This window comes from Oryctolagus cuniculus, chromosome 21, assembly GCF_051225735.1.
Source record: "Oryctolagus cuniculus isolate XC-2025 breed Fujian yellow rabbit chromosome 21, ASM5122573v1, whole genome shotgun sequence".
Classification (NCBI taxonomy): domain Eukaryota; kingdom Metazoa; phylum Chordata; class Mammalia; order Lagomorpha; family Leporidae; genus Oryctolagus; species Oryctolagus cuniculus.
Window position 1 is genome coordinate 2,913,171 of NC_142887.1, and position 14,070 is coordinate 2,927,240.

Sequence of the window (14,070 nt, forward strand, 5' to 3'; positions counted from 1 at the left end):
CATGCTTCCTGGCCTAGATGTTCCTCCATGTGGCTGGTTCCTAGTACTCAGCATGAATTCAGATTTGCTTCTCTCCTGTAGATAGGGTTCTCACTCTCCTATGCATTTCTTTCACTAAATAAAAGCTTAAAAATGTAAAAAAAATTTGGCTGTCTTCTGCTCTTTTCCCTATTTCTAAACTTTGCAACACAAGCAACTGCAAATGTGCTGCATTAAAATAGATTTGCTTACTGTGGACATTGCAGGGAGGTTTGGGGGTAAGAAATGCCACTTGTGATAACATCATTGCATACTGGAGTGCCTTGCTGGAGCCTGCTTGTCCTACCTGATCCATCTTCCTGCTAATGTTCATCCTGAGATGATGATTCAAGTACTTGAGTCCCCCCCCCGCCCCATAAACATGGTAGCTGCAAATGCAGTTTTTGGATGCTGGATTTAGCCTGTCCTAGCCACAGCTGTTGCAGGCCCCTGGGCAGTGAGCCAGCAGATGAGAAGGTCTTTCTGTCTCTGCCTTTCAAATAAATGAAAATAAATAAGACATTTAAGAAAAATGACAGCAAAAGAGAACAATTAAAATATCCTTTTTTTTTTTTTTGACAAGCAGAGTGGACAGTGAGAGAGAGAGAGAGAAAGATCTTCCTTTTTGCCATTGGTTCACCCTCCAATGGCCACTGTGGCCAGCACGCTGTGGCCGGTGCACCGTGCTGATCCGATGGCAGGAGCCATGTATTTATGCTGGTCTCCCATGGGGTGCAGGGCCCAAGGACTTGGGCCATCCATCCTCCACTGCACGCCCTGGCCACAGCAGAGAGCTGGCCTGGAAGAGGGACGACCGGGACAGAATCCGGTGCCCTGACCAGGACTAGAACCCAGTGTGCTGGTGCCGCAAGGTGGAGGATTAGCCTAGTGAGCCAGGCACCGGCTTAAAATATCCTATTTTAATGAATTCTACTATATAAATTATCATGTTCAATGTGGATTATCTAAATATACCAGTTAAAAGAGATTGAAACAGCCAAAATAAAACCAAGACCAACCTATGTGTGATCTGTAAGAAAACATGTATATATATATGTTTATATATATCAAGAAACTAAAAGATGATCTGATTCTGGGTTAATTAAAGAAAAAATTGGATGCCAACATTATAGTGCTGTATCAAGATTAACTTCCTACTTATGATGCTGGCATCCAGCAGAGTATCAAATATCAGCTGCTCGATTTTCAATTGAGCTCCCTTCTAATGTCTAAGAAAGCAGTGATGATTGTCCTAGTACCTGGCTCCTGCCACCCATGTGGGAAACCCAAGTGGAACTCAGGTATCCTCTAGATGAAGAGTTAGGATCCTGGCTTAGGCCCAGCCCAGCCCAATCCAACCCATTGCAGCCATTTGGAGAGTGAACCAGAGGATGGAAGATCTCTTTCTCTGTCACTCTCCCATTCAAATAAATAAATATTTAAGAATAAATTTCACTTGCATATGAAATGTGAAAGATCTGCATTACAACATGGTGACTCCACCATCATCAAAAACAACTACATGATAGAATGCGTATGGTGGTGAGGTTTATTTCACTTCTACACACATATTTATCACCACTAATGTGTTAAATTATTCCATTTTTTTCAAGTGAAAATGTATAAGTACATTAAGAGTAGGATAAACACAAAGATAGCTTCAGTTCTGATTAGGATTTAGGTCAGAAGAATTTTAAGTGTTACACAATGAAACTGAAGGCAGTTTTCCAAAAGGATAGTACACTGTTTCCTTAGCATCAATCTGTGCAATGTAAAATCCATACAACTGAATGGGCATTACAGGTACATCAGTGGTAATCAGTACAAATAAATATAAAAGTGGAAATACCAAGTCACTGGAAACTGGTATTTAGTAATGAATAATCAGAGATGCCAGTTACCACTAGATGGAATAAGGAAATAAGGTCATCCCAGTGTTGACAAGTCACAAAATACACATCAATGAAAATTTAGTTAATCCCTCCACTCTATGAATACTTCATATTAAATATGAATTTATCCACAACCTGCAGCCTAACAATATTTTTCTCAGTTATTTAAATATTTGCCATGCATTAGCACTGGTGGGGAATTAAAAAAAGTAACAGTCACAGACATCGAATAATAATCTAGAAGAAAGCAACGTTCCAAAACTCCTGGAACCATTGACGTGAACTGCCTGAATGACAACCTAGAATAGAAACATCTGGGGAGGCCAGTGCCGTGGCTCAATAAGCTAATCCTCCACCTTGTGGTGCTGGCACACCAGGTTCTAGTCCCGGTCGGGGCGCCAGATTCTGTCTCAGTTGCCCCACTTCCAGGCCAGCTCTCTGCTGTGGCCCGGGAGTGCAGTGGAGGATGGTCCAAGTCCTTCGGCCCTGCACCCACATGGGAGACCAGGAGAAGCACCTGCTCCTGCCTTCGGATCAGCGTGGTGCGCCGGCTGCAGTGCACCAGCCGCGGCGGCCATTGGAGGGTGAACCAATGGCAAAAGACTTTTCTCTCTGTCTCTCTCTCTCACTATCCACTGTGCCTGTCAAAAAATAAAAAAAAAAGAAAAAAAAACATCTGGGGAAAAAACACTCAAGGCAAAAAAGGAAAACATCTTTTTAGTGTAAAATATCAATAGTCAGTATCAGCATTCTGAAAAGTTGAGAAGCCAAGAGACAAACACAAGCAAAATTCTTCTTTGGAAGAAGCAGATCGTAAACTACAAAAGAACCACAAAGAATTAGACCTGGTCACTTCTAAGGACAGCGGGTGAAGAAATCAGGAAGACACCTGAACTGACAAATGCCCATTCATTCACTTGGGTAAGCATTCTGTGGGTGTTTATATTTTTATGTAAAGTCAGCAGAAAATAAGTGCTACTAAACAATAATGAGGCCCTTGCTTCTTGACAACTGGATTCACCAGAGAGGAAAGCATTTATTTCAAGAAGCTGGCATCTTGGGGAGAAAGAGATCTCTTCATCTAAAATGTGCTCTTTCCACCCAACAAGCCAGCAAGAGCTGTTTCTAAGAACATATTCGAGGGGCAGACACTGTGGTATATGGGGTAAACGCATAGCCAGCAGTACCACTGTCACATATGGGCACCAGCTGCTCTGCTTCTGATCCAACTCACTGTGAATGCAGCTGGGAAATCAGTGGAAGGTCACCCACATGCTTGGGCCCCTGCCACCCTTTGGGAGACCTGGGAGATGCTTCTGACTCCTGGATTTGGTCTGGCTCAGCTCAGGTGATTGCAGCCATGTGGGGAATGAACTAGCTGATGGAAAATCTCTCTCCATCTCTTCCTCTCTCTCTCTCTATCTCTTCCTTTTGAATAAAATAAATAAATCTTTTTTTAAAAAAAAATGGGTAGCTTCAGATGGAGGTTAGAAATCAAAGGGATTCTATTTAGTTGACAATTTGGCAGCTGTTCAGGCTTTGCACTAATAAGTGCTCATCTGGGGATATCCAAGGCATCAACCAGGTGAAGATGTTTTGATGGGGCTGAAGCTCCTTTCTTAGCTGGGTCAAAGCCTGCTATTCTGGGCTGGTGCTGTGGCACAGCAGGGTAAAGACACGGCCTGTGGCACCAGCATCCCATATGAGATGCTCCTTTACTGACCCAGCTCTCTTCTGTGGCCTGGGAAAGCAGTAGAAGATGGCCCAAGTCCTTGGGCCCCTGAACCCATGTGGGAGACCCAGAAGAGGCCCCTGGCTCTTGATCAGCTCAGATCTGGCCATTGCGGTCATTTGGGGAGTGAACCAGTGGATGGGATACCACATAGGATCCCTGATCATTATAATAATCACTTACATAATATTAAGTCAAATTACGTATAAATATATTAAGTATATTGAATATTTAATTAATAGACATAGACATTTAAAATATATTAAAAATCTCAACTCTTAAAACTCAGTTTTCTAAACCCAAAGTCATAGAATACATGAGATAATCTTGACAAAACACAAAATTTCTTTCCCTTCTGTAATAACCAAAAGGTAAAGAAAATTCTTTTGTGCTGTGTTTCTTCTAATGGGAAGCTCCTCCAGATTACTTAGAAGTTAAACCCAATGGAAAGGTACCCAACCTTAGACACTGGAGGCTGTGAGCATTCAACATTATAAAAGAATGAAAAAACTTAGAAAAGATTACACCTGTTGCCAGTACTGTGGCTTAGCATGTAAAGCCACCGCCTGCAATGCTGTGATCCCATATGGGTATCAGTTCACGTCCTGGCTGCTCCACTTCTGAACCAGCTCTCTGCTATGGCCTGGGAAAGCAGCAGAAGATGGCCCAAGTCCTTAGGCCCCTGTATCCCTGTGGGAGACCCAAAAGAAGCTCCTGGCTGTAGCTCAGTGCAGCTTTAGCCATTGTGGTCATCTGGGGAGTGAACTATCAGATGGAAGACCCCTCTCTCTCTCTCTCTGTCTCTCTGTAACTCTGCATTTCAAATAAATACATCAAAATTAAAGAAAATAATACACCTTAGAAACAAAGGCAGAAAAAAAATCCCATAGACCAATTTAAATACATCTAGAAAAGTCAGGTGTAGGGGCCAGTGTTGTGACACTGCATGCACTTGGGAGACCTGGAAGAAGCTCCTGGCTCCTGGCTTCACATCAGCACAGCTCTGGCTGTTGCAGCCATCTGGGGAGTGAACCAGCAGATGGAAGACCTGTCTCTCTCTCTCTGCCTCTTCTCTCTCTGTGTAACTCTGACTTTCAAATAAATAAAGCTTTTTAAAAAATTAGGTGTAAAGATCAAGTACTCTTATTATCCCTAGTATCCTAAGATAAATATTACTCTTTCAAGATTAATTTATTTCCAAGGCAGAGTTACAGAGAGATAGAGATCTTCCATTGGCTAGTTCATTAGCCAAATGGCCACTACAACTAGAACTGAGCCAGGTAGAAGCCACTGCCAGGAGACTCATCCAGGTCTCCCACATGGGTGCAGGGTCCCAAGGACTTGGGCCATCCTCTCCTGTTTTCCCAGGTGCATTAGCTAGGAGATGAATCAGAAGTGGGCCATGAGGAATCAAACCAGTGCCCATATGTGTTGCTGCCATCACAGGCAGCATCTTAACATCTTAACCCACTGTGCCACAATATCAGCTGTAAAGACAAGCATTTCTCATGACAGGCCATAACTAAACAATAAAGGAGGAGAAAATAGCTTATAAGAGATGGCTAGTTGTTGGAAAGGAGTCCATCAAATGGAAATTATAAGAAGCTGCAGTTGAGAAGACGGTTGAAAATGTTATTAGAGGGGCCAGGCACTGGAGCGTAGGCTAATCCTAGGAAAGCAGTGCAAGATGTGCTTGAGAAAAGGGAGACCAACAAGAAGCCCCTGGCTCCTCTTGGATTGGCTCAGCTCCAGCCATTGCAGCCATTTGGGGAGTGAACCCGTGGATGGAAGACCTTTCACTCTGCCTCTCCCTCTCTTTCTCTCTCTCTCAAAATTTTAGGCACTGTGGTATAGAAGGTTAAGCCTCCTCCTCAGTGCCAGCATCTCATGTGGACTCCGGCTCAGTTGAGTCCCAGCTGCTCTACTTCTGATCCAGCTCTCTGCTAATGCACCTGGGAAAAGCAGAGGAAGGTGGCCTAAGTACTTGAGTCCCTGCAGCTGTGTGGGAGACTCAGCAGGCGCTCCTGGCTCCTGCTTACTGGCTCCTTCCTGACCCAACCCCCACCCATTGAGGCCATTTGGGTAGTGAGTCATTGGATGGAAGAGCTCTTTCTTTTCCTCTTTCTCACTTTGTATCTCTGCCTTTCAGATAAATAAATCTTTTTTAAAAAGTTAGCAGACTTTAAAATAAAATATTAAAAACCTCTAGCAAATATTTATCATTAATATTGATATTTCATAAAAAAAACTTTACTGATTTAACATAGGGGACTAAATCCTAGTTTTATTTATTTGAAAGACAGAGTTACAGAAAAATAAAGCCAATGAGAAAGAGATTGTCTATCTGGTTCACTCCCCATCCATCTACAACAGCCAGAGCTGGGACAGATTGAAGCCGGGAGGCAGGAAAATCCATGTGGTTCTCCCACATCTGTGGCAGGGGTCACAGCACTTGGGCCATCTTCTGCTATCCCAGGCACATTCACAGGGTGCTGGATTAGAAGTGGAGCAGCTTGGACTCAAAGAAGCACTCTTATGGGATGCAGGTATGATAGACTGCACTTAACCTATGATGCTGCCCCCACTTTGAAAATTTTTAATGTCAGGGCCAGTGTTGTGATGTTTGGGTAAGGCCACCACCTGTGATGCTGGCATCCCATATGGGCACTGGTTCACTCGCAGCTGCTCTACCTCAGATCAAGCTCCCTGCTAATGGCCTGGAAAATCAGAGGAAAATGGCAGAAGTGTTTAGGCCCCTGCTACTGAGACCTGAATGGAGCTCCAGGCTCCTGCCTTCAGTCTGGCCCAGTGCTTGATTATTACAGACATCTGGGGATGAACCAATAAATGGAAGAAGTCTGTCTCTGTCTCTCTAACTCAGCATTTCAAATACATAAATAAATCTTTCAAAAATTCTAAACTTTGGGATATTGACTTAGAATTATTTCTTATTGGGGCTGGTGCTGTGGCATAGTAGGTTAAGCCTCCACCCACAGTGCTGGAGTGCTGGCATCCCATAAGGACACTGGTTCAAGTCCTGGTTGCTCTACTCCAATCCAGCTCCCTGATAATGACCTAGGAAAGCAGTGGAAGGTGGCCCAAAGTCCTTTAGCCCCTGCACCCATGTGGGAGAGTGGGAGGAGGCTCCTGGATTCTGCCTTGATATCTGCAAGATCCAGCCATTGCAGTCCTCTGGGGAGTGAACCAGTGGATGGAGGACCTCTCTCTCTCTCTCCTTCTTCCTCTCCCTCTCTCTGTTATTCTGCTTTGCAAATATTTAAGTAAATAAATCTTAAAAAATTATTTCTTATCCTTGGTAACTTACTGTTTAGTGAAAACTTAGCAGGTAATTTTGAATGGTTATATGTTAACAACTTATGAAAGCATTTACCAAAAGGCCCAATGCTTTCTATATATTTTAAGAAGCCAAGAGTACATGTATTTAGAAAAATCTATCTTTTACATTTAGCAATTCAAAAAAATTCATCCTACTGCAGAGTAGTCCTTAGTCTCTCTAGCTATTACACTGTTTTATCTCTCTGCAGCCACTGTAAGTCAGAGATGCTCTTATCCCTGGGCAGGAAAACCTGAGGTCTAATTGCATAGGGTCCCCAAATCAGTAATCCATCCTGTGATCACCTTGAGGAGAGGATCTGGGTTGCGCATGGCACAAGCATCATGAGCCATCAGGGGTGGGATTCCCTTTCTACCCAGTCATCCTCCTCACCTTGCACAGCTCGTACTGGGCATTCTCTTCAGTGTGTGTTCAGTTTGTATACCACCTCCAGCTCATGTCTGCCACCATGTGGCTTCTGCTGTGATGTAGTGAACAGCAAGATGGCCCTGTGGTGTCAAAGATCAGGCAGAAATGCTCACCTGTCTACTCAATGCTGATGTTTGCTCCATCTCACACATATCCATGAATCCAGCAAGACTTGCAGCATCAGTTTGAACCTCACTATGGATTCTGACCCAGCACTGCTGCATTATCTTCTCTACCCCCTCTCCAGTCAGTGTACACTTGAGTCCATTTCTCAGGAAGGTGAGGAGAGGGAGACATCCCTTAGGTTGCAGGGACCTGATGATGCACAAGGTGCCACAGTAAAGACCACCAATTCATTTTTTAGCAATTATACTTACATTGCCTGAGAAACTAACATTAGATAAGTATGGTTATTCTCTTAAGTCATGATCTTGCCACAGAACAACTTTAAATTGGACTTCATAGGAAGCAATGAACACTGCATCATCTTTTCATCTATTGTTTGTGTTTAGGTGAAAATTACATTTGGATTTTAAATAACACAAATAAGCACAACCAACTTGTACACATATAACAGTACACACATATAATGCATAGCATACATTATGACACAGAAAAATATAGAAATCTCTGCAACTCTTTTTAAATCTTTTAATCAGGCCCTATGGCTCACCATGTGGGTAGCCAATTGCACAGGGATGAATGTTGGTAAGAAGAAAGAGCTTATTTCTAGAAGCTGGCATCTTGGGGAAAGAAATTTCTCTCTTTTTTTAAGATTTTATTTATTCATTTGAGAGACAGAGCAACAGAGAGTGGGAGAGCCAGAGAGAAAGGTCCTCCACCAGCTGGACCACCCCCAAAATGGCCACAATGGCTGAGGCTGGGCTGATCCAAAGCCAGGAGCCAGGGCCTTCCCCATATCTCCCACACGGGTACTGGGTCCCAAGCCCCCCAGGCATCTCCTAGCGCATTCCCAGGCCACAAAGCAGAGAGCCAGATCAGGAGAGGATCAACAGGGACATGAAACAGTGACCACATGGGATGTTGGCACTACAGGTGGAGGTCCAGCTCTATATGCCACAGTACAGCCCCAAAAGAGAGCTCTTGATATAAAATGTAATATCTGTTAAAGGGTTAATTATTTAAAAGATTTATTTATTTATTTGGAAGTCAGAGTTACATAGAGAGAGAAGGAGAGGTAGAGAGAGAGAGAGGTAGAGAGAGAGAGAGAGAGAGAGAGGTCTTTCATCCAAAGGTTCATTCCCCAATTGGCTGTGACGGCCAGGGCTGTGTCAATCCGAGGCCAGGAGCCTGAGATCATTCTGGGTCTCCCACTTGGGTGCAGGAGCCCAAGGACTTGGGCCATCTTCTACTGCTATCCCAGACCATAACTGCTAAAAGGGTTTCTTAAAGGCCAAGGGTAGCAGCCAGTGCAGCGGCTCACTAGACTAATCCTCCACCTTGCGGCGCCTGCACACCGGGTCCTAGTCCCGGTCGGGGTGCTGGATTCTGTCCCGGTTGCCCCTTCTCCAGGCCAGCTCTCTGCTGTGGCCAGGGAGTGCAGTGGAGGATGGCCCAAGTGCTTGGGCCCTGCACCCCATGGGAGACCAGGATAAGTACCTGGCTCCTGCCATCAGATCAGCGCAGTGCACTGGCGGCGGTGGCCATTGGATGGTGAACCAATGGCAAAAGGAAGACCTTTCTCTCTGTCTCTCTCTCACTGTCCACTCTGCCTGTCAAAAAAAAAAAAAAAAAAAAAGGACAAGGGCAAGGTTAGCTTCAGGGGGAGGTAAATAAAACAATGAGTCACCTTAATTGACAATATGTAAATGCCCAAGCTTTTTTTTGATGAGGCCTCTTAACCAGGGGGCTCAGCATCAGTTGGGTGGAGGCTTCTTTGTCAGCTGGGGCAAAAGTCCACCATTATACAAATGCTACTATTCACCAGAGTAATTCAGGCAATATACAATATCAGTAATTGGTTTTTGCTATATAAAATGTGAAAAGGAAAAGGGAAGGAGGATGGCTTTAGTATGGTTACAACTCCTTTTTAAAAGCTCCAATCAACTGAATATAATTACTTCCTGCTGTTAGTAACCTCAGTTAACCCTATTGTTCCTCAGGGGAAACCTGAAAAATTTACTTGAGCATTTAACTCAGAAAACAACTTCAGTCCCAGTGATGGTACTGGACACCAACATACATAAAGATAATTATATCCTCATTTCAGATTACTCTGTTGGAAAAACATCTTTTATTGCTTTATTAACTCTTGTTCCTCACAGTCAATTTTATCAGAGGCCTTTGTGGAAATTTACAATAGATTTAAAAAAAATTTTTTTCGTTTATTTGACAGCTAGTCGGTGAGAGAGACAGAAAGAAAGGTCTTCCTTCCATTGGTTCACCCCCAAAAATGGCCACTACAGCAAGCACTGTGCCAATCTGAAGCCAGGAACCAGGTGCTTCTTGTCTCCCATGCGGGTGCAGGGCCCAAGCACTTGGGCCATCCTCCACTACCTTCCTGGGCCACAGCAGAGTTGCACTGGAAGAGGAGCAACTGGGACTAGAACTCGCACCCATATGGGATGCCAGTGCTGCAGGTGGAGGATTAACCAAGTGAGCCATGGCACTGGCCCCTATGATGGATTTTTTAAGAGACCAGGGAGCCCCAGGGTCTCTGCTCTACCACTGGGCTGAGGCAGAGCTGAAGCTCCTGCATTTTCTAAATTGACAAGGACACCTAACCTGTCTCCTTGGACATCAACAGCCACAGACACAGTTGCTGGAAGGTTTAAGGGATTTAAATGCTTACTCAGTCCCATTTACCAGAACTCTCACAAAACCTCTACTGTTAGAAATCCACTGATGCTGTGGCATATTGGGTAAAGCAGCCACCTGCAGTGAGTGCCAGCATCCCATGTGGGTACCCATTGGGGCTGGTCCTGGGTGCTCCAATTGTGATCCAGGTCTCTGCTGTGGCCTGGGGGAGCAGTGGAGGATGGCTCAGGCCCTTGGGCCCTTGCACTGGGTGTAGGTGGGATACCAGAGAAACCTCCTGGCTCCTGGATTCGAATCAGCCCAGCTCTGGCCAATGCAGCCATCTGAGAAGTAAACCAGTAGATGAAGGACCTGATGGAACAAGGAACAAGGACATAAGCCTCAGCCATTCTCCTGCATTGAACAAAAGAGATAAACATTGGAATGTATTCTTTGCCCTAGAAACACAATTGGAGGGCCTGCCCTGTGGCATAGCAGGTAAAGCTGCTGTCTGCAGTGCAGGAATCTCTCATGGGTTCCAGTTTGAGTCCTGGCTGCTCCATTTCTAATCCAGCTTTCTGCTATGCCTGGGAAAGCAGTGGAAGACAGCCCAAGTCCTTGGGGCCCTGCACCCATGGGAGAGACCCAGAAGAAGCTCCTGGCTCCTGGCTTCAGATCGATGTACCTCTCTCTAGCCATTGTGGCCATCTGGGGAGTGAACCAGAGGATGGAAGCCTTCTCTCTCCCTCTCTGCCTCTCCTTCTCTCTCTGCTTAACTCTGACTTTCAAGTAAATAAATAAATGTTTAAAAAAAAAAAAAAAACACCTCAATTGGGTCTCACACTCTGCTGTCTTCATACTCCACCCCTTACAGCCACCTGAAAGACCAGTTCCAGGAATTCCCCTCTGCCGGCTGCCCCCTACCTCACCCCCATCCCCAGCCTACCCTGGGGGTCAGGGCCTTCAGTCAGGTGTTCCATCATGGGTACGCGGACAGTTGCAGTTGGTTACCATCTCTACGGATTTATTTTCCCTGAATAAATTTGGTCTGGCTACAAATTCATACACTACCTCCTCTCTATTCTGTGCCTCTTTTCCTAACAGGACCCCCCCCACCTCTGCCTCTCTAACTCTGCTTTTCAAATAAAATAAACATTTAAAAATCCCACTTAACAACCACCTTCTCTTAAATTTAACACATATGCAGACCATGCAATATTACAATAGAACACCATGTTTTTCTTACTCATAAGATCTTAACTATATCCTGCCCAATCAGCCACAATGCAACTCAAGGTGATTTTGGATGAAAATTAAATTGAACCACTCATATTTCACCCAAGAGGAAGAAGTCCTCATACAAACAACCAAATGAGTACTCTTCCAAAAAATATCCAAGTTTCCTCACAGGGAGGCTGAAGTAAAAATCTTAGAATCCATCTCCTACACACCAGTACCACAAAAAATGACCCAAACCAGGTCCAAATGCCATGAGCCCAAAGAGCAGAGACAGAAATTGCAGGTATGCCACTGGTTCAACTTACCCAGTCTCAGAGCTGTTGACTCCGGACACAAAGAGGAGCCATTGACTCCCCGCAAGGTAGCTAATGTCACAGCGGGAACAGAAAGGAAAGTCCCAGAGAGAAAGTGCTCTCAGAAGCTGCGGAGATGTCCCCAGAGTCCCAGCCAAAATGTTAGCTCAAAAGTGGCTCTGGGGTGGAGGTACAAGTGACCATTGCTGTCCTTACTAATGTGAAAGGGTTAAGCCACTTGAAAAATACATTCCAGGGGCCAGCGCTGTGGCTCAGTGGGTTAAAGCCCTGGCCTGAAGTGCCAGCATCCCATATGGGTACGGGTTCTAGTCCTGGCAGCTCTTTTTCCCATCCAGCTTGGTGCAATGGGCTGGGAAAGCAGTAGAAGATGGCCCAAGTCCTTGGGCCCCTAACCTGTGTGGGAGAACCCGGAAGAAGCTCCAGCTATTATGGCCAATTGAGGAGTGAATCATCGGATGGAAGGCCTCTCCCTCTCTCTCTCTGCCTCTCCTCTCTGTGTAACTCTGACTTTCCAATAAATAAATAAAATCTTTAAATAACAACAACAACAACAAAAATACATCGCGGACTTCTGGGCTAGCTCACCAGTGTTGTTTCCAGACACATAATCCGGCTCTGGATGCTCACCGCTTCAATTCGCCATAGCTGAGTGCTGGCCAGAGGAAAGGGTGTATTTCCAGAAGGCAGCTGCAGTCTTGGGAAAGAAAGTCCTCCCAATCCAAAGAAGCCTTTTTCTACCCAACCGCGCAACACAGAGGATGTTTAAAGGGACAGGGGTAATTGGAGCACCAGGCTTGAAATAAAACAATGAGTCTATTCAATTGATAATTATGCAGATTTTCAGGCTTTGTTCTGAGGGAAGTCCCACTAGTCAGGGGAGTCCAGGGTGCAGGTGGGAGGTGCTTTCTACCTCAGTTGGGGGAGGGTTCTCTGTCAGCTGGGTCAAAAGCCTGCCCTTCCAAATCATCTCCTTTTTTTCAGTAGGCTTCCGAAACTCTTCTGCAAATATTACTCACAAGATTAGGGTAAGGTAGGGTGCCTTCATTAGGACTACCATGCTGTTGGAGGAGGGTGATCAGGGTTTATAAAGAGGTTCTAAGGCAGGGGGTGCTGGTGTGAGGACTAGATGACCTAATGGGAGTCCTTGTAAGAGTGGACAAGATGCTTCTCCCCAGAACCTGTCTATTAGCAAGACAGAAGTGGTGATCCCACTCCCCCAGTTTCTAGTTTTATCATGAGAATAGCAAGGAAGCAATGATCCACCCTTCTGAGCATCTAGTTTTATCAGGAGAATAGAAAGAATTTGCCTATCCTACTATTCAGCTGGATTTTTGTTTTAACAAGAGCAAGCTAGACAGGATTATTGATGTGTTTTGTCCCCAGCCTCTGACTAATTGTTAGCTGTGATTATTCTGCTCATCCAAATTGCAGTTAAAAGACTCCACTCCATTTTTCAGGTCTCCCTCTCTTGGAGACCCCCTAGTGGCTGCTGTGGCAAGAGGTTTCTCATGTAAATAAATCTTGCTTTGCTCACTGCATGTCCACAGGGAAATTCCTTGTGAGACATGCACCCCAGGCACCTTCCTTCATCACCACTTTCCCCCAATACTTTGGTGTGGTGAAGTCATGAAAGAGTTGACAGTCTCTGGTTTCAGATGTCATGGCCTGTCACTAGGTCGAGGACAAGGCTTAAGTTCTCTGATTCTTCCTGGTGGTCAGCACCTGAGACTTTCAGCTCTGCCTCAGCCTAATGGTAGAACAGAGACCTGGGGCTCCCCTGCTCTCTTAAAAACCTACTGTAAATTTCCACAGATGCCCCTATGAAGTTGGTTGTGAGGAGCAAAAGTTAACAATAGGATTTCTTTTCTTTTTTTCTTTTTTTTTTTGACAGGCAGAGTTAGTGAGAGAGACTGAGGGAAAAGTCTTCCCTTTTCTGTTGGTTCACTCCCCAAGTGGCCGCTCTGGCTAGCATGTTGTGGCCAGTGCACAGTGCCATTCCTAAGCCAGGAGCCAGATGTTTCCTCCTGGTCTTGTTAGGTAGAAAGTCAATTATGAGCTTATGTGTGTATGACATAAAGGCCTAAAGAGAAAACATCTATGTCCAGCATATGCATCTGCATCTCAGTCATCCTGACAATGTTTCACTGGCAGCCTGGCCTTTGCATCCTGCCCTGCCCCCTTCTACCTGATAACCTGCCAGGTGGGGGTCCCCGCCCCTTCTGCCTGACAAATCTTCCACAATCTCCCAGATGCAGCCCAGTATCTGCATTTCAAACACCCTGCTCCCGGATCCCCATTGTTGTACTTCAACTTTAGGTCAGTGTAATTTTGACATTAGCACTCAACTTAAAACTC

The 14,070-nt window shown here is 45.0% G+C and overlaps 1 long non-coding RNA gene across 4 annotated transcripts in view; it reads right to left on the reverse strand.

Moving 5' to 3' along the window:
- LOC149119791 (uncharacterized) overlaps positions 1-12,547 on the reverse strand; it is a 76,267-nt gene extending 63,720 nt beyond the window's left edge. For all 4 annotated transcript variants that reach the window (XR_016227135.1, XR_016227132.1, XR_016227134.1 and 1 more), the window contains exons 1-2: positions 12,301-12,547; positions 7,519-7,720 (exon numbers count right to left, since the gene is read on the reverse strand). This is a non-coding gene — a long non-coding RNA (uncharacterized LOC149119791). The remainder of the gene's footprint in view (positions 1-7,518; positions 7,721-12,300) is intronic.
- Between the last annotated feature and the right edge of the window lie 1,523 nt (positions 12,548-14,070).